This window comes from Balaenoptera musculus, chromosome 14 (assembly GCF_009873245.2).
Source record: "Balaenoptera musculus isolate JJ_BM4_2016_0621 chromosome 14, mBalMus1.pri.v3, whole genome shotgun sequence".
Classification (NCBI taxonomy): domain Eukaryota; kingdom Metazoa; phylum Chordata; class Mammalia; order Artiodactyla; family Balaenopteridae; genus Balaenoptera; species Balaenoptera musculus.
Window position 1 is genome coordinate 20,996,743 of NC_045798.1, and position 22,331 is coordinate 21,019,073.

The following is a 22,331-nucleotide window of genomic DNA, read 5'->3' on the forward strand; positions in this document are numbered from 1 at the left end:
GTAGAGGCCCCGCCCATCACGGGCCTAGGTTGTACGGGTTTGCAGTCTTCGGGCCACTGTTCGAGAGGCCTTCGCTGGTCGGGTGGGTGTCGCCAGGAGGATGCAGCTTTGCGCCAAAGTCAGGGAGGGCGCCCAAAGCCGCGGTAAGTGGCCCGGGATTGTACTATTCGCGGAGCCTTCAGGACTGTCCCTCTCCGCCCTCCTCTTTGTTCGTGAGACCCTGTCCCCTCCCTCGACTCCGCCCCCTCTTCGCTTCAGTGCCCTGGCTTGGCCGCTGCCCCCAGGCTGCTTTCGGGACACCTGGTCCGGGTCACCTCAGAGCAGGGACTAAGTGCCCGGCAGCACCTTGACCCTACGTTGAAGTACCTCAGGGACCACCTCAGATGGAGCAGGGTCAATCACAAAACTCCCTTTCCCCAGCCGACACACCTTTGCACAGACGTTGACCTTATCTGTCATGCTTCTCGCTTCCAAGCCCCTCAGCGTCGGCCTCTTGCAGCGCTGTGGAGTTAAATAGGGAACACGAAGTCCAGAATTCAACAAATGGAGGAAACTGAGACCCAGAGAGAGCCAACATGCCCAAGACAACATAAGGAATCAGCCAGGGGACCCAAGAGCTCAAACCCACTGGGGAAAACCACTCTGTCCCCTGTGATAGAGGTCAGGGTGCCTCCCACAGGTCTCCGTGGACATCAAAGGGAGTTGGAGCCTGGGAGGTGGGGTCTGGAATCCTGTCTGTCAAATAATAACAATAATAATATAGACTCATTTTTTTGTACTTGCCATGTACCAGGCATATAGTCCCTATAACGACCATTTGAGCCCAGGATTACTGTCCATTTTACAGTTGAGGACAACAGCTGATAGGTAGTGGAACTGTGGTTCCTACCAGCACCTTCTGAGTATAGAATCTGTGCTTTTAACCACTGTGATACGGGGTTGTGGGGAAGTGGTTTCAGCCTGTTGCTCCAGCAGAGCCCCTCAGCCCCACTGTCCAGCTCCTCTGTGGCCACCCACTACCACACCTTGCCCCCATCTAGAGTGAGGGCCAGTATCCACTCTGAGACTCTTTTAAAGGTGTCATCTTACTGCATCCCCACATCCCTGAGAGGTGGTCCCGTTTTACACATGGGAAAACCACGGCTCTGAGAGGGAAGAGGCTTGTTAAGGTCACATGGGAGGATGAGCAAACAGAGCCCAATTTGGGGCTTTAGTTCGAGATCCCCTTCTCCTGAGCAGGCCCCATGTAGGCCCTGTCTGGTTAACCTAGATGTCATTTTTTTTTAATAAACTTTATTTTTTTATTTTTTATTTATTTTTATTTTTGGCCACGTGGCTTGTGGGATCTTAGTTCCCCGACCAGGGATTAAACCTGGGCACTTGGCAGTGAGAGCTCAGAGTCCTAACCATTGGACCGCCAGGGAATTCCCAATTTAGATGTCATCTTATTCTCCAGAACAAGGTTCAGCGCCCTCCAAAGCCAACTCGGTCCTATTCAAACCTCGAGCGCCCATTGGAACAGCCCCCTGGGGCGGGGCATACGTAGGCCACCTGAGTGGCGGCTCTTGGCTCCAGTGAATGGCCTGCTTCGTGCTAGCTCTGACCCCACCCCCCAGGAGGGAGGAACGGCACAGGTGAGTTTCTGAGAGCGAGCTTTGTGTCACACACGCGCTCACTAGTTCCTGGTAGTACTGAAGATAAGCATGGGTCCCGCCCCTCCATCAAGCCCTCAGGGCTGGGGTCCTCCTCCAGACCTACTTGCTTTCCCTTCCTATCTGAAAGGGGTGGGACGAGATGGTGGTGAAACAAAGATCAAAGGGCAGCCCGGTGCGGTTCTGGAGAAGCTTGCAGCCACAGCACAGGAAGGAGTAAACGTCCCATGAGGAGGGTCCTGGTGTTTACTGAGCACCAGTTGCATGCCTGACACGGGGTTTGCCCTGTTGCAAATTGACCACTGTGCAAGATAAGTATTACCCGGATTCTACAGAGGTGGAAGCTGAAGCTCAGGGAGGTGAAGGCACCTTGGCTGGTAATGGCATTCAAACTTGAGTGGAATTCTGCCCCATGCCAAAGCCCCTTTCCTCCACCTTGCTGCCTCTAGGATGGAGGAAATCCTGGAAGACTTCTTAGAGGAGGAGCAAACTGATCCTTGAGGAAGGGTGCAAAGAAATCCGTCCCACAGAGAAGAGAGGGAAAGACATGAAAGAGTATTAGTGGCAGGGGGACAGTGTGAATAAAGGCCAGGAGGTTTGTAAGTGGGAAAAGGAGGAGAGATGGGCTGTGGATGGAGAGGAAATGGGGATGGAAGACCTTCCATCTGTGAAAGACCCTGAGTGACAGGTGAGTAGGGTGAACATGTCTTATGGGCACTGGGGAGGCCTGGGCCTCAGTCTGTCCATTTATAAAATGAGGAGCTTGGACTGGCTCACTTCAGGCCCTCCCAGAAAGTGTCCAGATGCCTCCAGGTCCAACCCTGGACTGGCAGAGTGGGGAGTGGCTGGAGCAGCTCAGGGGCCAAGGGTAATATTTTGCTCCAGTCTCTCAGTCTGAGAATAAATATTTTTACCAAGCTGGCAGTGCCAGATCCCTGAATCTCCCTGGCTTCCCCTCCCCCTCCCTGGGGTCCTGCAGAGAAAGCCCAGTCCTGGGGTCAGGAGGCAAGAGGAGTGATGTGTCTTAGGCCTGGCTCCAGCCCAGGCAAAGTTTTGTTCCCCTTGGAGCCTCAGTTTCCTCATCTGCAAGATGGGGGAGTTGTGGCCTGAGCTTTCTAAGCCCTCTCCCCACCAGACTAGACAACATAAAATTCCAAGACTTTCAGGGAGACCCCACCTTGGGATGTGCTCACAAGTGGCTGTGAGGCCAGCCAAGGCCAAGACCTTGGGCCTGTGAGGGGTCCAGAGCCTGCTGGGCAGTGGGAGGGGTAGAGGGGTTAGAGCTGGATCAGAGTTGGGCCTGCTGTTGGGGTCTCACAGCCTGGTGAGAGTAGGGGGAGAGATGGTATCTGGACTCTAAAAGTTGTGGAGAAAAAGCCCTCACTTGCTGTTTGGCATGTGGAAGGGGTGGGGAAAGGCAACCTGGAGAGGGCACAGCATGAGAGCAAAGGAAGTCAGGTAGGACTCTGAGGACTTTGCTGGGGAAAAGTCAGGTAGGCAAGGCTGGAGCATGGGGACCCTGGAGGAGAAGAACTGGTTCTTGCTGGGTTTGGCTGGATCCAAGGGCTGTGACCCTCTCCCTCGTGGGCAGAACTGGAGGCCCCCAAGGTCAGCAGCCACAGGAGTGGGGCTTGGGATCTGTTTGGCAAACCAGTTTGGCAAGGCTGTCTCCTCCATGATGTCATCCAGCTGCTGCGTTCTCTGAGAGACAGTGTCAGATAAACTTCCGGCCTTGGAAGAAAAGGGGGCCCGGCCCCAGGTGCTGAAGGATGGGAAAGGAGTGACTCTTCAATGTAGGAAACTTGGAGGCAAGGGAGCCCTGGGAAGGAGAAGGGGATCTGAGATGCCCAATGGGCTGTGATGAACCCCAGGAGACCAGCCTCATGGAAAAAGGAGGGTTCTGGATGGGCCGGCCTGGACTTCTTATCACTTCTGGGAGTTCCCTGATGCCTGGCGTAATCTAGGCTTATGGCAGCGGCCCTGTATAATTGCTGCCCAGTGGGTTGGAACCATAAAAACACATGAGTGGCAGTTTTGTTATTATCATGAACCTCACAGCTTGAACGTTGTGAGGTAGAACCATCATTATACAGAAGAGGAGACAGGCTCAACAAGGCCAAGCCACACCAGCACCTTACACAGGGTTAGAACCCAGAACTCTTGACTTTTTTTTTTTTTTTTTTTTTTTTGGCTGCATGGCATGGCTTGCAGGATCTTAGTTCCCCTACCAGGGATTGAACCCGGACCCCAGCAGTGAAAGCATGGAGTCCTAACCACTGGACTGCCAGGGAATTCCCCAGAACCCTTGCTCCTAACCATGGTACCCTGCCATTTGGGATCTCTGCCCACATGGGGCCTTGTCACATTTCTTAACTACTTGTGAGCACAGCAGCTGAATTGTGGCATCATAGAGTCCTAGATGCCCACCTCGTGGTAATCTGAGTTCCAGAGAGGGCAAGGAACAGGCTTCAGGTCACATAGCAATTGGAGGTGGAGCCACTTGGTACCCCAGATCCCCAGCCTCCCCAAATCCTTGTTTCCCCCTCAGGGCCTGGCACACTCAAGCATGAAATAACAATCACTAGCACATACTGAGTCCCTATTATGTGCCATTCATTCATTTATACATCACCACAGCCATGTGAGGTAGGTGCTAAGATTATACCCGTTTTATAGATAAAGAAACTGAGGCTCAGGGGGAAGTCACTTGTCCACGTTGACACTGCATATTGGTGGTAGGGCTGGGATTTGAACCCAGTTGTGTGTACCCTTTCCCCTTGGTGGACCCAATAGGCCTCACTGTAGGTATGAAGACCTCTAGACAGGAGGATGGTTGACCCCTTTGCAGGCTCCAGAGGCAAGCAGTGTCCAATTCATAGTTTTTACGCAGGCCTGGCCTTCCCGGGGCGGGCAGAAAAGTGCTGAGGCCGCGAAATGCTCTGAACCTTCCCAGAGGAGGCGGCCACGGTGGGAGGGAGTGTTTGGTGCAGACCTCAGAGCCAAGTGTAGACGTGGCGGCTGGACCCACTGCAGGCGAGGGAGGGCAGGCGGGGTGGGGCCCAAACCCAAACCGGCCTCCCAGCAGTGTTCCCAGCCATCCGCCAGCCAGGCCCAGCCCTGCCCGCCCTTCTAGCTCCCCATCTGGATTTGAGATGAGGACGCTGGGCCTAATAATAGCTGAATGGTAGCAAAGGCAGTGCCTGGAGCCTCAGCCAGTGGGGGGCTGGGATCCCCATCATCTCATGCTGGCTTGGAACAGGTTTCTGAACTTTTAAAATAATAGCAAGTGCTTATGAAGTGCATACATGTGCCAGGCATTGTGCTGAGGTTAGCCCACAGTAACTCATTTATTCCTCACAACAACCCAATGAGATAAGTCTGTCATTAGCTCTATTTGACAGATAGAGAAACCGAGGCACAGAGAGTTAAGCAACTTATCCCTGACTGTTATAGCAGCCTCTCATTGCTGAGCACACACGTCTGTCCCAGGCCCTGTGCTAAGCACTTTCCATGTATTTTCCCATTTGAGGAAAATGCACAAGGCATCATAGGCAGATCATCATTTATTTAGATGATGAAAAAAATGAGACCGAGAGAGAAAAGGGACTTGCCCAAGGTCACATGGCTGCAAGAGGTGACTCAAACCCAGGACTCTAGAGAGGGTAAGACCTTGGCTTCTGGAATCAGATAGACCTGAGCACCTCACTGGTGACATCACTGCTCCTTAGCTGTGTGGCCTTGGCAAGTCACATCACCTGCCTGAGCTTCTGTTTTCTCCTCTGTAAAATGGGGGTTTGGTTGACATGATGCTAACACCACCTGCCAGCTATTAAGTCCACCTTGGGGGTAGTAGGTCATTTACATCATGCATTTATGTTGTGCATTCTCTCATTCAGTTCTCACAACAGCCCCCAAGATGGGGACTCCTCTTCTCTCACACCTGTTTTATAGAAGAGAATGTGAGGCTCAGAGGGTGGAAGGGCCTTGCCCAGGACCGACAGCAAGTGAGTCAGGATTTGAGCCCAGTGCTCTGATTCCAGAGGCTGAGCACTTTTCTCTCTACACTTTGCATCCTTAAACTGAGGCACAGAGAGGGTGTGGGCTCTGCCTGCGTCACAGAGCGAAGTAGGTCTCTAGGGCCATCTGATGTGTAAAGGCCAGGAGGGGAAGGCCTTTCCACCAGCCCCAGGTCACTGCAGTCACAGCTTTTCCAGGCTTGACGCTCAAGGTGTTTCCTAGACTCAAATATCTGAAAAGATGCCCTGTTCTTCCAAAGGCCGGAGTGAGATCCACATTTGGGGGCCCCTTTCCTGGGAGGCCAGGGTGCTGGATTCCTGGTTCAGCTAGCAGAGGTGGGGAGGTTCCTTCTGGCCAAAGAGGACCAGTCTTCGGAGTCATACGGGAAGCTTGGGGCATGAAGAGAGCTTCAGGTTTTGCTTAAATCCTGATTCTTCCATTCACTAGCCACTTCATCTTCCTAAACCTGGGAAGGAAGTTTCAAATGGGGGCACTAATACCTCCTGTAGTGGTTTGTTTGCAAAATAACTTCAGTGCTTTGCTTCCCTGTATGCAAGCCCCTTTGCAGTGTGACTTTGGAACTCCTCCCATCAGGAGATAGAGCCTATTTCCTCATTCCTTAAACCTGGGCTCAGCCATATGGCCTATTTTGGCCAATAGAATACAGCAGAGGTGACATTGCCTGTTCTGAGTCTGGACTGTAAGAAGTCTTGTAGCCTCTGCCCATTCTCTTGGAACCCTCCCAGCTGTCATGTGAACAGGCCTGGGCTATCCTGCTCAGGGATGAGAGACCACTGGAACAGGAATGAGCTGTCCTGGCTGAGGCTGTGCTAATCAGCCAGTTAAGACCAGAAGAACCTTTAGCTGAGCCCAGACCAAATTGCCAATCCATGAAATCATGAGCTAACTAAATGGTTGCTGTTTTTTGTGGGGTTTTTTTGTTTTGTTTTTTTTTGGCCGTGCCGCGCAGCATGCGAGATCTTAGTTCCCCGACCAGGGATCGAACCTGTGCCCCCTGCAGTGGAAGCATGGAGTCCTAACCACTGGACCACTACAGAAGTCCCTGGTTGCTGTTTTAAGGCACTAAGTTTTGGGGTGATTTGTTATGCAGCATTATTATGGAAATTAATAACTGATACAGTTTCATTCAGTGCAATTAATGGTAACTGCTGTAACAAAACAAAAATCTCAGTGGCTTAACCCAATGATAGTTTATTCCTCACTCATGCAAAGTCTGATATAGGTCAGGAGTCTCCTAACCCATCTGCCTTGGAAGGCAGCTCTCTTCCAGGCAGTGACTCCCCAAGGCCCTCCCTGGAATCCATTCCTGAATCCTCTGCATGTGGAAAGGGAGACTAAAAATCAAAAGAGACTCACCCATTCTTAATTGCCTTGGCCCAGGGATGACATGTAATTTTCACTGGCCAGAATGTAGTCACATGACTCTGCTAACTGTAGGGCCCAGGAAGAGGAAGCAGGTTGAAGAACACAAATCATTGGCTCTGCCACATTCCCTCCCTCACCAGGCACCATGAGGAGTCAGACAGTACCTAGCACAGAGTGGCTTAAATAAGGGGCAATTTATAGGTGAAGAATCTGAGGCTTGGGACTTCCCTGGCGGTCCAGGGATTAAGACACTGTGCTTCGGGCTTCCCTGGTGGCACAGTGGTTAAGAATCCGCCTGCCAATGCAGGGGACACGGGTTTGAGCCCTGGTCCCGGAAGATCCCACATGCCACGGAGCAACTAAGCTCATGTGCCACAACTACTGAGCCTGCGCTCTAGAGTCTGCGAGCCACAACTACTGAGCCTGCGTGCTGCAACTACTGAAGCCCGTGCACCCTAGAGCCCGTGCTCTGCAACAAGAGAAGCCACAGCAATGAGAAGGCCACGCACCGCAAAGAAGAGTAGCCCCCACTCGCCACAACTAGAGAAAGCCCGCGCACAGCAACGAAGACCCAACGCAGCCAAAAATAAGTAAATAAAATAAATAAATTTATTTTTTTAAAAAAAGACTGTGCTTCTACTGCAGGGGGCACGGGTTCAAAAAAAAGAAAAAAAAGATTATGGGGCTCAGAGAGGTTGACAAATTTGCCCAAAACCACACAACAAGTCAAATGAGTAGCTGTTTTGTGGTAGTGAAGGGCTCAGAACAGATCTGGAGTTGGACAGATCTGGGTGCAAATCCCAACTCTGTCGTTTCCTTGCTGTGTGACATTAGGCTAGTTACCCAGTTTCTCTGCATTTCAGTTTCCTCATCCACAAAATGGGGAGGGGAATAGTTCCAACTTCACAGGGTTAGGGTGAGCATTCAGGAGCTTATGTGTGTCAAGAGCTTAGCTCAGATCCTGGTACATGGGACCTACTTAATAAATGTGAGCCACCTGGGCAGGCATGATGCTCTTTCTCATCTTGCCAGGGTCAACAAATTTTTATGTTTTGTGCAAATTCTGTCCCTTCCTCCTACCTCTTGTGGTATGAATGGTTTTATTTACTTGGTTAAGAGAAGGAAAATTTCCCCCAATTGGATATTAGTTACACAAGCCTTTACAAGCACAAAGCCCCCAAACACCCATGGCTGTTCTGCTGACAGAGGTCTGAAATGATTTCATTATTGCTTCCTTTAGACTAAAGCTTGGCTCTGTAAGATGCATCCCCTTCCCAACCCACCCCTAGGATTGTCCCATCCCTGGGAACGGGGCAAGAGGGTCTGCAGCTAATGGGCTCCAGCTGGGGAAAGGCCAGGGCCAGGGCCAGAGCAGACCCTGCTGGGTGTGTGGTCTGGGCCTTATGAAAATTTCTGCCCAGCCCGAAGGAAAGGTCCAAGATGGGTGAGATATGGCTTCCCCTCCTTTCACCCCATTTAACCCATCTCTGAGCCTCCCTTTGAAGCCAGGCAGACAGGTTCGTGAGCATCATGGCGCTCACAGTCTGGAGGTGGAGACAGATTCAGCGAACAGAGCACCATATAAAGTCTTCATTACACATTAGGGTCATTTCTGTGAAGTGGGAGCCACATGGCACTATGGGAGCTTGTACTGGGGGCCTACTTTAAATTAGTTTTAAACTTTTGTTTTTGAAGAGATAATCCTGGGAGGTCAGAGAAGGTACCTCTCAGGAGGTAATTATGCTCAGATCTGGAGGATAAGAAGAAATTTGCTGAACAAAGAGTTGGTCTTGGGATGAGGGGTGGTGTTCCAGGTAAGGAACAGGTTGTGCAAATGCCCTGAGGCAGGAAGGAACAACCTCCAGGAACTGATGGAAGACTAAAGCAACTGGTGTTTGAAGGGTTAGGGAGAAGCGGGGTGCAAATGAGAAGAGAGAGGGGAGCAGGGGCCAGTCCCTGTGGGCAGGATTGTCTACATAATTTGTGGGGCCTGATGCAAAGCAAAAACATGAGACCCCTTTAAGAATTTCAAGATGGTGACAGTAAATCATTAAACTAAGCATGGGGCCCTGTGCAACTGCACAGGTCATACACCCAGGATGATGGTCCTGCACTTGGACCATTGTAAGAAGGAAGGACTTTGCTGTGAGGGCTGCAGGGAGCCACCGAAGGCTTCTGAGCTAGGGGTGGTAAGATCTGATTTGCATAAACCCAGGTGCTGTCTCACTATACCACACCTGGATGGTATGTGACCCTCTCCTCTCTGCACAGGTGGCCTGATTCATTTTCCTAAAATATTTTACTTGGAATCTCACTCTCCTGATCAAGAACCTGCAGTGGCTCCCACCCCCTTATCAGATCCGGCCCAAACTCCCTACCTAGACATTCAAGGCCTTTCATAATCTGTCGTTACCTGATTTAATTAACCTGCTATCAACATAAGGCTATGTGCCGAATCCCAGAGCTGATGAACTAACCCAAGGACTCATGGTAATTACAGGAGGCAAGGCAGGACCGGAACCCAGGTCTTCTGCGGTAGGCAACCCCCTGCCCTGGAGAAGGGTGCAGCCTCACAATGTGCTTTGTACCCCCCAACCTAGCACAGAGACTTGCACCAATAGGTGCTCAGTCTGTGTCTGTGGCAGCGAGTTCCTCCTCCAGGGCAGGGTATTTCAAAATCCAGGATGTAGTTAGTGTCCTTCCTGACTCCTTCTCTCCGTCACCTCTATCTCTAGGCATTCGCCAAGCCCCACTGCACCGCCCTGGGCGGCTGGGGGTGGGGGTTGAGGTTGGGGGGCCGGGTCCTACCTATAGACACGTGTTTGGCCTGCACAGCTTTTAAAAAGCTTTTCCAACTCATCATTAACGTTTAAAAATCAAGAAATTTCACATGGCAATCTGCATTGTTGTTTCTCTGCAGAGTCCTGGGCCTGGATTCCCCAGGGGAAGCCGCGTGCTCCTTAACTGGACCCTCCGAGGGGTTCTGCCCTAAGTCCGAAGTAAGACTGTGGAGTTTGGAACCTTGAAGAAAGAGCACCCTAGTTACCACCAAAGGCCAATCAGGATCCTGAAATCTGACCAATCAGATGATTGGCGGTGGGGCCATGTGGAGTAAGCCTCACTCCCAGCCTCTGCAAAAGAGGAGAGGAAAGGTTTTGCTCCAGTTCTTACAACCAGCTCCAACCTGCTGGTTGACTCCCGAATCCCTGGGGGCTGAAAGGATGCAGTGAGTGTTCCTCAGACGGGCCAAGCTGGTCCCTCCCACCCAGCCTTTGATCTTGCCCGTGCTTTCTGCTTGGACAGCTCTTTCTCCTCATCATCACTCTGGCTGGCTCCTGAGTACCATTCAGGTCTCAACTCAAAAGTCACCTCCTTAGCAAGGCCTTCCCAGCGCACCTATCTGAAGCTCCAGGCATTACTCTGTATTGTATTATCCTTTTGTATTTTTATTATTTGTTAAATCATAGCAGTTATTACCTGAAATTTATGTGTTGCTGTTTGTTTTTTTTTTATTTTTAAAAATAAATTCATTTATTTTTGGCTGCGTCAGGCCTTCATTGTTGGGTCTCCGTTGCTGCGCTTGGGCTTTCTCTAGTTGCCGTAAGTGGGGTCTACTCTTTTTTTTTTTAATTCTATTTATTTATTTTTGGATGTGTTGGGTCTTTGTTGCTGTGCGCGGGCTTTCTCTAGTTGCGTTGAGTGGGGGCTACTCTTTGTTGTGGTGCGTGGGCTTGTCATTGCGGTGGCTTCTCTTGTTGCAGAGCACGGCTCTAGGTGCCCAGGCTTCAGGAGTTGTGGCTCACGGGCTCTGGAGCACAGGCTCAGTAGTTGTGGCACACGGGCTTAGTTGCTCCGCAGCATGTGGGATCTTCCCGGACCAGGGCTCGAACCCGTGTCCCCTGCATTGGCAGGAGGATTCTTAACCACTGTGCCACCAGGGAAGCCCGAGTGGGGGCTACTCTTCGTTGCAGTGCACGGGCTTCTCATTGCAGTGGCTTCTCTTGTTTTGGAGCTCGGGCTCTAGGCACGCAGGCTTCGATACTTGTGGCACATGGGCTCAGTAGTTGTGGCTCATGGTCTCTAGAGCTCAGGCTCAGTAGTTGTGGCACACGTACTTAGTTGCACCACAGCATGTGGGATCTTCCTGGACCAGGGCTCAAACCCATGTCCCCTGCATTGGCAGGCGGATTCTTAACCACTACGCCACCAGGGAAGTCCCTGTGTTGCTATTTGGCTCCCACTAGATGTGAGCTCTGTGAAGGCAAGGACCAAGTCTGTCTTGCTTATCACCAAGTCCCTAGGGCTGCGAATGTGACATGGCACCACAGAAGAGGTTCAGCCCATGTTTGTGGAAAAGTGAACCACTGGACTCACAAAAGACCTTTCCCTGGAGGATGCTCATGACTCCTTGATACAAGTGTGGGTGAGAGCCGGTTGGCAATTAGGAAGCAATTAGTCACCAGCTAATTAATGCACAAGACAGCTTAGGGGCTGGGAGGCAATCAAGGGACTGAAGCCCACAAAGGAACCTCAGGTCTCTGGGAAAATATTGAGAGAGGGCAATGAGGAATCCCCAGGGTAATGTTTGAAAACCTCTTCTGTGTTGTTGAAGGAGATTTAAATGATCAGAAGCCCCCCAAAAGGGGACTTGGTCCCTTTAAGAAGCAGGTGGGTCTAGCCAGGCTCTGGTGATGGGGCTGGAAGAACTGGCCTGTAAAATAAGCGATGGGATGAGGAAGAGTCACCCTTTCCTACTTGGGGGATTTACCTTTGGATATTAGGAAAGGTTCTTTTGTTTGCAAATACCAGAAACCTCCTAGACTAACCTGAGTTAAAAGGGGACTTTATTGGGAGCCCATCAGAAGGGGTATCAAGATTATAAAAATTTCAAGGTAGAAAGAGGGGGCCCAACAACTCATGTTGTTTCCGTTTACTCAACATTGTTTTCTGGTTTCCAGAACCTTCTGATCAGCCTGTGGTCTGGAGCTTTGCATTCAAAGTGTGGTCTGTGGAGCAGCAGCTTTGGCATCTTCTAGGAGCTTGTTGGAAATGCAGAGTCTCAGGCCTTGCCCCAGACCTACTGCATCAGGATCTGTATTTTAACAAGATTCTCAGGGGATTCATGTGCACATTATAGTTTGGGTGCATGGCCACAGGAATCAACTGGGTAATGGTGGGGACGGTGTCTCTTAAACCTGAAGGTTCCTAGGAGAGCTGCTGCCTTGGTGGTCTCCATGGGATGGTTGTTCCCCAGGGTCCACTGGAGAGAGGGCAGTAAAATCAGCAGTCTTGAGCTGCTGTTACCAATTCTTGCTCGGGTGCTAGCTGGGCGGGAGTCCAGCCCACAGCAGCCTGCTCCTCAGGTAGGAGATGGTCCTGGGGAACCCAGGCCTGTGACTTGCCAAGGAGGAAACTACTCGGGACCCTGGAGGGAATGCCCTGTATGCTGCTGGATTCCTACTTAGGAGACTCTATTTTGAAGGGCTCATCTGCTTGGCTGAAGGAAGGCAGAGGATGGCCTGGGCTGATGTTGGAGCTGGGACTTTCAATCTGCCTGCTCTGATCCTGGCAAGCAGTTCCTAAAAAGCTGCCCTCAGGGCATGGAATGGAAATAGCCTTATTGACTCTGCCCAGTAGGAGTTCCAAAGCACCTTCACCTCTTATCGTATTTGATCTTCCTAATGATCTTGTACAAAGGATGTAAACAAACAGAAAAACAAAACCACCAGTGAAGCATAAGAGTTTCCTGCCTTTAAAAAGGGTTAAGTGCAACCCAAGGAGTGTTGCTACTTAACTTGTACCTCCCTCTTGGTTTGTTAAAATCCTGTTCTCAAATTAAGGTGCTGTTGGGTTAGGAGGTTGGATCGTGGGTGAGCTCATCCTCTCACATTATGAAGTTGTTCATTTAAAGTGTGCCTATATTGGGATTCCCTGGTGGTCCAGTGGTTAAGACTCGGTGCTCCCAATGCAGGGGGCCTGGGTTCGATCCCTGGTCAGGGAATAAGATCCCGCATGTCCCAACTAAAGATCCCGTGTGCGGCAACTGAGACCCAGTGCAGCCAAATAAATAATAATAAAAAAAATAGGGCTTCCCTGGTGGCGCAGTGGTTGAGAATCTGCCTGACGATGCAGGGGACACGGGTTCGAGCCCTGGTCTGGGAAGATCCCACATGCCGCGGAGCAACTGGGCCCGTGAGCCACAACTACTGAGCCTGCGCGTCTGGAGCCTGTGCTCCACAACAACAGAGGCCGCGATAGTGAGAGGCCCGCGCACCGCGATGAAGAGTGGCCCCCGCTCGCCGCAACTGGAGAAAGCCCTCGTGCAGAAACGAAGACCCAACACAGCCATAAATAAATAAATAAATAAAATTAAAAAAAAAATAATAATAATAATAAAAAAAATAAAGTGTGCCTATGTAGATCCCTCAGCAAGACACAAGTATCCATGCAGGCTTATTCAGTACTCTCTGGAGCTCAAGAGTTTCCCTTTTAGGGCCAAAGCATTATTGAAAGAAGGCAATTCCGACTTCTCTCACTATTTCTCCCATTGGAGAAAGGATCTCCCGCCTGCCACCCACAGGTCCCAGGCATCACACGGCATCTCAAGGCAGCTCCCAAAATTGCATTCAGATGCTCCAGAAGGAAACTGTCAGCCTCTACAAGGCTCACCTTGTGTCTCCAAAACTTATTAAGTGACATCATAAGTAAGGCTTGGCAAACAGGATGAGGGAGTCTGGCCAGTGAGGACAGACAGAAGCCTGTGGGCATGGATGCAGGCAGAACAGAAATGGAGACTGGTAATAGGTGGAGGTGAGGACAGAGCTGAGTGCCTTGGACAGAGAATGAACAATCCCAGTTAGCTTTACAGAACACTTTCATAAACATGGTCCTCCACTATCCTCAGAAGCCCTGAGTGGTAAAATTTAATTATACCCAGTTCATAGATGAGGATCCTAAGGTCCTGAAAGGTCATCAAGCTACACAAAGCTGAGCCATGCATCTTAGACCAGTGCTTGGTTCATAGTGGGTGAATAGTTGATGTTTGTTGAATAAAAGTAGAAAGTGTGCATTGCATAGCACCTTTAAAAAGAACTGTAAATGATGAGAAGTTTACATTTTTTGCATAGTCTTAAGTATCTCCCCACAAGATACTTACTAATTACAAAGGAACCCTTTATAAGAGAAACTTGGCAGGCACCTCCTTAAACCAGGTGATCAATGTTAACTTCACTAGTAATAAATCACGTTGACAAGATGAAGCCCTTGTATGCTGTACTAAGAAGGGCACAACATTACTCTGTGCTATTCTTGCCAAAAATGCATAATCTCGATCTGATCAAGCGAAAACCACGAGACATCCAAATTGAGGGATATTCTGTAAAATGACTGACCAGTACTCTTCAGTGTCAAGGTCATAAGAGATAAGAGAGACTGAGGAACTGTCACAGATTGGAGGAGGCTAAGAAGACATAACAACTAAATACAAAGTGGGATGCTGGATTTGATTACAAGGAAAACTGGCAAAATTCAAATAGGTCTGTAGGTTAGTTAATAGCATTGTATTAGTGTTGATTTCCTGGCTTTGATAACTGTACCAAGATTAGGTAAGATGTTAATATTAGGGGAAGCTAGGTGAGGGATATAGGAGGTGAAGAGTTTAGGAGAGCTCTCTGAACTATTTTTCCAACTTTTCTGTAAGTCAAATTATTTCAAAATAAAAAAAAATTAAACTATAAGGTAAATTTTATATGTGAATTCTAAATTTAAAAAACTATACATGCACCCCAATGTTCATAGTAGCATTATTATTTTTTTTATAGCAGCATTATTTACAATTGCCAAAATATGGAAGCAACCTGTGTCCATCAACAGATGAATGGATAAACATGTGGTATATATATATATATAATGGAATACTATTCAGTCATAAAAAAAGAACAAAGGACTTGGAAGACAATACACTAAGTGAAATAAGTCGGGCAGAGAAAGATAAATACTGTATGATATCACTTATATGTGGAATCTAAAAATACAACAACTAGTGAATATTACAAAAAAGAAGCCGACTCACTCACTGACATAGAGAACAAACTAGTGGTTACCAGTTGTGGGGGGCATTATAAGGTTGGGGGAGTGGGAAGTACAAACTATTGGGTGTGAGATAGGCTCAAGGATATACTGTACAACAGGGAGAATATAGCCAATGTTTTGTAATAACTGTAAATATAACCTTTAAAATTGTATAAAAATTTTTAAAAAATTAGATAAACTCTAAAAATCTTGACAAAGTAAGGCATTAATATATAGCTCCTTTGGATGACACCTCTACCAGTGCTCACTTTTCTCTTCTAATTTGAGATAACATTTTGAATCTCTGTATATTCCAGATTATTCTTAGCTCAAATGCCACCTCTTCCAAGAAGCTCTACTTGATCTCTACAGCTAGAAGTTGTGCCTTCCTCCCCTGAACTCCCACAACACCTTATTTGCACCTCTGTTAGGGCATTTATCACCTCCATGGTGGACATCTATGGTATCATCCACCCAGCCTACCTGCCCAGCTCTTTTTCCTCCTGCTCCTGACTCCAACCATGATGTTCTCACAGGAGCTGCCATGTTGTTACAGACCCCACCCCAAGCCACAGTTGATTGGTCCAGGGGTACACATCTGACTCTGTTGGGCCAATCAGACACCTTCCAGGTTCCCCCCACTGGAACTGAGAAGTTAATTGGTCTGTCTCTGGTTGCTGGAGCCATGAGATATGAAGTTGGAGCCATGAGATATGAATGTGGAAGCTGTTAGCCATTGTGTTCTCTGACACATGGAGGAACCCTGTCTGCAGCTAGAGAGAAGATAGCAAACACAGCAAGAAGGAGAGAAAGAGAGAGAGAGCTGATTCCATCTGTTTTGTTCTTTTGTTTGTTTTTATTTTTGGGGTTTTTTTTGGTGTAAACAACAGATTTATTTCTCACAATTTTGGAGACTGGGAAATTTGAGATCAGGGTGCCAGCCTTGTCGAGTTTTGGTGAGGGCCCACTTCCTGGGTTGTAGACAGCTGCTTTCTCACTGTCCTCACTTGGTGAAGAGCAGAGATAGGACTCTGATTCCATCTGTTCTTGAAGTTTTCTGTCCTTGCCAGGAGTGGTTGGTTGGTTGGCCCTGCTGTCTACTACGTAACCCCCAGAATCCAATCTTCCAATAAAATCCCCTTCCAATAAATCTTTCTTTATGAAGGTAGCCAGAATAGTTTTCTGCGGCTTTCAACCAAAAGATACTCAATGAATATAACTATTCTGAGTTATATGCATAAATGTTTTCTCTCTCCCATTCATCTGGAGATTGCCAAATGCCCATCTTAGATACAGTTCTCCCTGGCCTGCAACTAGTGAGAAAACTAGGACCATTACTTATAAAGATAATTTTCAAAAATTACTAAATTCTGAGATTAGTCCTTATTAAATTTTATGGTGACAGAAAGTAATGCTTTATTTTTCCTTTTCTTAAATGCTCTTTGACAAATAACAAAATGTTGGCAACTGTGTGCCTCATTTGGGGAGAACACTTTACTGGAATGTGAAATCGCAGAGTCTGGGGAGCGCTGTCCAGGTATTGATTCCTCTGGCAGGGCCCTTGTCTGGCTCCCAGTACAGCTCCTGGAATGGGGTAAGGCAGGAGATGCCTCCAAAAATGAGTGAGATGAGGTAACGGGTTTAGAGAGTCGTTCTGGTCTCCTGCCTGTCACGAGGAGATGATCTGATTTAAAACTATTGCAGCTTGTTCATTCATTCTTTTATGATTTTTCAAAGGAAACCTAATTTCTTTATATATCTGCATAATGTCCCACTAGCCCTGCCTGACTTTCCCTTTCATGCGGACCTCAGATTAATTTTCCCTTTTATCCTAATTGTCTAGGAATGGCTTGGCTGGGAGGAAAGGTGAGGGCACCTGTCTCAGAAAGTGGTCAGCTCACTGTGGTGGGGAGAGAGCACTGGAATGGGGGTCATACAGCACTGCAGTCCAACTCTGGCTTCCCCTCGGGCTGGTTGCAAGGTCTCAGGCAACTTGCTTCATTTCTCTGAGCCTTGGTGTCCCCATCTGTGAAATGGGAATGATATCTAGCCTACCTTCTGCACAGGACTATTATGAGGGGCTGAATAAGGCTTTGGCAGCAGTTTGGAAATTGGACGTGGAGGGAACAGGTGCCAGGTATTGTTTTACAGGAGCTGTTGGGGGGCCTTGGGTGGGGAAATGATTAAGAAATAGAAATGGGAACGTAAGAAAGTGCAGGGGAGTGGCAAGGTGCTTCTAGCTAGTCCTGGCTCTGTCTATTACTTGCATGTGACCTCACCTCTCTGTGCCTCAGTTTCTTTATCCGGAAACCCAGGTCCCACAGTCAGGAAGTAACTCTTCCTGTTACCTCACGCTGGGCGTCAAAGTATACCTAGAGCTGGGAGAGAGAGAGAGGCACTCCAGGTGGAGGGGTGTGCATGAGCAAAGGCTTGGAGTTAGGAATTACTGCAGCATGGATGAGAAACACTGGTCTCACGTGTTTTGTTTCATGGGGACAATAATAATATTTCTCTATCGTGATGAGAATTAAACAAGAAATGCAGGTAGAGCACTTAGCACAGACTGGCACATAGCAAACTCAGTAATGGTGCTTGTCCTTACTGCTCTTATTTTACAGATAAAGAAAACAGAGCCTCCAAGAGGTGATGCAGCCGGCCCAGTCACACAGCCATCAGTAGTCGAGCAGGATTTGAACCCACATCTTCTGACTCTAGAGGCCAGGCTCTGAACCACTGTGTTACAGTCACCCCATTCCGGGGCCTCTGCTCTCGACCCCAGCTGCCATCCTGACTCAGCAACTGTGGGTGGCCTTGCTCCGGTGCATGGGCAGTAGAGCCAGTGAGAAGCCTCCCAGTTCCTTGAAAACCAAATATGGCCAGACCAGGCCCTCAAAGGCCCGACTCCAAGGCTGGTCTTGCTCTTGCCTGCTCCTCTGTGCTGTGGGGCCCTACTCCCTGTGCAACCCCCTGGCTCTGCCCCAGGGGACTCTGGGAGAGCCTCCATCCAGAGGCCCCTCCTCATAGGATCTTGTTGAGCAAGTTACTGAAGGAGAACACGTGAGACCAGTATCTCTTCCGTGCTGCAGTAATTCCCAGCTCCAAGCCTTTGCTCATGCAGTCCCCTCCACCTGGACTTCCTCTCCCTCTCTAACCCGCTCTTATGCATTCTTTGGGGCCCAATGTGAGCTATCAGGAAGGGTTACCTCCTGACTGTATGACCTGGAGTAAATCTCTCATCCTATCCGTCTGTCTGTCGGTCCGTCCATCTATCCATCCATCCATCCTTCCATCCAGTGGGCACCTACCTGTGCCAGGCATTTTACATATAGTCTCTCCTTTCAGACTAGAAGTTCCTTAAGGATTGCAGACCAAGTGTAGAAGATAATTGTTCAACTAATATCCATGGGCCAAGTCCTGTCCTTACTACAGTCCTGGCGAGGCTCTTATCATTATCACCCCCTTTTCACAGTTGGGAAGACTGTACTCAGACAGGGGAAGTACAAGGGACTCAGCAGAGATGAGTGGAGCTGAGACTTGAACCCTGATCTGTTGGACTCTGGAGGCCAAGTTCCTAACCACTAGGCAGTACTGCCCAACTCCTAATGGAGGGAGTTGGTGGTGAGAGTCAGGTCCTGGGAGACCACTTCTCCTTCAGTTCTTGGCTCCCCGAGTAGTCCCCTTAACACAGCCTGAGGAAGCTGTACCTCGCCTACCTTCCTATTCCGCACCTCTGTGACCAGAGCTGGTCTGACACTTGCCAGGGTGGCTGGGAGAGCATTAATTTTTTCCCTTGCCTTCCCCTGACTGAGACTTTGAGAATGCCTGTCCCGTCTCAGGGCCTACAAAGTCCTTTTCAAGGTCACCAGCTTCCTCACCTCAGCCCTGCAGGGGAGGCAGGGCAGGGAGGCTTTTCCTCATAGTTCTGATGGGGGACCTACAGCCCCAGCACTGGTCATATGCTACATCAGGGGGTGGCCCAGCTGGGCCTGGAATCTCTTGTTTCAAGGAACGGAGCCATGGTATGAGGTACTTATGAGTCTGACAGATTCCAGCTCTGCTACCCACCAGCTGTGCAGCCTTGTGGGAGTCCCTTCACCTCTCTGAACCTCAGTCTCCTCCTCTGAAATATGGGGACAGTGCTAGTACCCATCTGAGTGATGTTGGGAGGATGAAATGAACTAATGCTTGTGAAGCACTTAGCCTGGAACATAGTGGGTGCTCAGACAATGAGGTTATTATTGTTCTAAGTGCCTAACACAGAACATCAGATCAGGAGGCTCATCCAGGCCAAGGGTAATAGCCCCTAACATTCCTTTATCACTGCTGTGTACCAGGCTCGTTCATCAGAACAACGTCTCTATAATTGTGCCATTTTACAGCTGGGGTAACTGAGGCTCAGAGAGGGAAAATGACTTGCCCTAACTCCCTGCCCAGCAAGGGGAAGAGCCCAGGCTTGGACTCAAGTCTATGTCTATAATTCAGCTCTGATCCACTGTGCTGGATTCTCCATCTCCATCATGCTAAGGCCCAGAGAGGGAAAAGGAGTTACTCGGGGCCTCACAGCAGTTGGGGGTGGGTCAGACCACACTGGGGAGGACATTTGCATCCTGGCAGCTCCACACGGGTCTGGATAATTCTCCAGCCCTAGGATTAAGAGTGATACATTCACAGTCTTCAGAAGGGTCTGGGGATCTAGTCCACAGTCTCAGGCTGACCCCAGATCCTGTCTTCCCCAGACACCCCACGACCACCCCTTCCCCACCCCCAGCTTTCTGCATGGGCCCCCCCCTTTTTTAAAAAAATCAGCTGAAACCTTTGGCCAAAGAAAACTCGTTGATGCCCACAACCAGCCAGCCAGGGAGAAGGCTGCCCTGGAATGTTGGAGGGGGTCACCAAGCTGTTTATGAGCAGGCCAGCAGAGAAATAAGGGCAGCTACCTTTTTTGGGGAAAGCCATGACTCCCTCTGTGGGAAAGGATCCAGGGCAGGCCAGCTCAGAGGCTTCGGCCTCAGTTTCCCCATAATCACCACCACGGCATTTATGCGGTATAAATAACTTCAGCTATTGATTCAACAAATATTGGTTGGATGCCTGCTGTGTGCCAGGCACTGCTTGCTTAGGGCATAGCAGGGACAGAGCTAAGCCCTGTCCTCCGGGGTTGACGTTCCAGCAGAAAGCAGTCTCTCAGTAAGTCTCCCAAAGAGCCAGAGGCCAGTGGCCCAGGCCCACAACCCTAGATCAATACTCTTGGGGCTGGATGGTTTTCAGAATTCAGAATTTTGGGGAATCTTAAAAAGTGATTGGGTGGAGTCTGGGCCCACCCGTCTCCAATCAAACTTATAGATATTGCTATAGTGAGAAGTGTGAGTGTTGACTCTAAGTGGGATGAATAAAAGTTTGGCACAGCTTCAGTCCATTTGGGTCAGATTTTGCCTCCAAATGAGTTTTCTTTGAGTATACAGAAAAGCCCTTGCTTGTCTAGGTGTTCTGGACTATGGTGTTGAAGGTGGGTATTGGGGACCTGATTCCTCTCCCCGTTATACAGATGAGAAAACTGAGACTCCGGGTAGAGGAATCACATACCCAAGTCCCTGGAGCAAGCAAGTGGTGGGTGAGAATGCAGGTCTCAGTGACTCTAATTTAGGGCTTGCCACCACAAGGAACCCTGCCTGCGAGAGAAGCTGAGTAGAGAAGGCTCCTTGGTCAAGCCTTAGAGGCCCAGCAGCCAGTTCTGCCAGGAAGGAGTTAAGCACCACCTGGGCCTCCGCCAGGCCTCTGCACCGAGTCTCCTTGCAGGGCCTGCCTGTCTGGGGCCTGTTTACCAGGCCACGCTTGCATCACCGGCTTCGACGTGCTGTGCAAACACACTCACATTCTTGGGTCATGAGAAATGCACAGTTGTGGTGACATCATGCCCAGAGAGGAGGGTTTTGCCAGCCTCCTCCTGCCCACAGTCAAAGCTGTTTAATTAGCACTCTTAACTGGAACTCTTGTCTTCTTATAAAAACCAACTGGAGAAACTCTCATGGGTGGAGGTGATGGGGGTTGGAGTGTGTGTGTGTGTTTTAAGGGATAAAAATAGCCCATCTGGGACTCCTTTTGGGGTATTTGTGAGTATTAATGCACCACTGTTTATATTAAATCTCTGTCACACTGGACATTTTTGTCTGAATTTGGCTTGAAGACGGGACCAGAGAAACAACCCGTGTCTTTTTGTTCCCTCTAGTTTTTCCTTTGGGAGGGAGACACGTAGGCCAAGTGAAAGGGCACTTGGAAACCATTTAGACTAATCTTTCATTATATAGCCAAGGAAAGGGAGGCCCAGAGAGGACAGGGCCTTCTCTGAGGTCACACAGCAAGGCTCCGTGTTCCCACACCCCTTACATACATTTTACAGCACTGCCCTCAGCCCCCACTTTGGTTTTGTGAGTTGGTTTTTCAGGGTATTGAAAAGAGAGATGCTTCTGGCTAGAGCTTCCTGGCTGTGTTTGAGATCAGAGTGGAGGTGATGGTGGGGTGGTGATGGTGGTGATGGGAACAGAGAAGAGTGACTGAGCCCACAGGAGACCTTAACCTCACCCACCTACCTCCCCAACAAAACCTCCCCTAGGCTTTGAAACATCTGTTCCTCCCCCAGACAACCCCAGCCTCCTTTTGCTGCCTCTTCTCAAGAAATACTACCCCCTCACTTGCCTCCTTCCATGACTATTGAAGACTTACTTCCCACCGAGGGGTGCTAGATTTTTAGCAAATGAAAATAGAAGGCACCCAGTTAAGTCTGACTTTCAGATAAAAACCAAATAGTGTTTTCATATAAATATGTCCCATGTAATTTTTTTTTTTTTTTGGCCACACTGCATGGCTGGTGGGATCTTAGTTCCCCGACCAGGGATTGAACCTGTACCCTCAGCAGTGAAAGCGTGGAGTCCTAACCACTGGACCACCAGGGAATTCCCTGTCCCATGCAATGTTGAGACATAGAGTTCTCTGGCAGCCCTATTCCCCTTCATCTGTGTCATCATTGCTGTGGCAGACACTCTCGTCTGTCTTCCCATCAGCCTTCCTTCTCCTTCCTCAAGAAATGAACCCTGATTTTGTCTGGGGTGGCATTGTGTCCCAGGCAATGAATCATGATTAGTATAAGCTACTCCTGACAACTCTGTTCTCCTTTGCTTTCCCAAACTCCCCTGCAGTCAGGGATGATCT

The 22,331-nt window shown here is 49.3% G+C and overlaps 1 long non-coding RNA gene across 2 annotated transcripts; it reads left to right on the forward strand.

Moving 5' to 3' along the window:
- The first annotated feature begins 23 nt into the window (after nt 1–23).
- LOC118906859 lies at nt 24–19,650 on the forward strand. 2 transcript variants are annotated; one of them, XR_005022611.1, is made up of 3 exons: nt 24–143; nt 1,457–1,634; nt 17,744–19,650. It is a non-coding gene; the product is annotated as an uncharacterized LOC118906859 (long non-coding RNA). The 2 variants fall into 2 exon arrangements; XR_005022612.1 differs by lacking the exon at nt 17,744–19,650 and adding an exon at nt 9,976–10,599.
- Nucleotides 19,651–22,331: the final 2,681 nt, after the last annotated feature.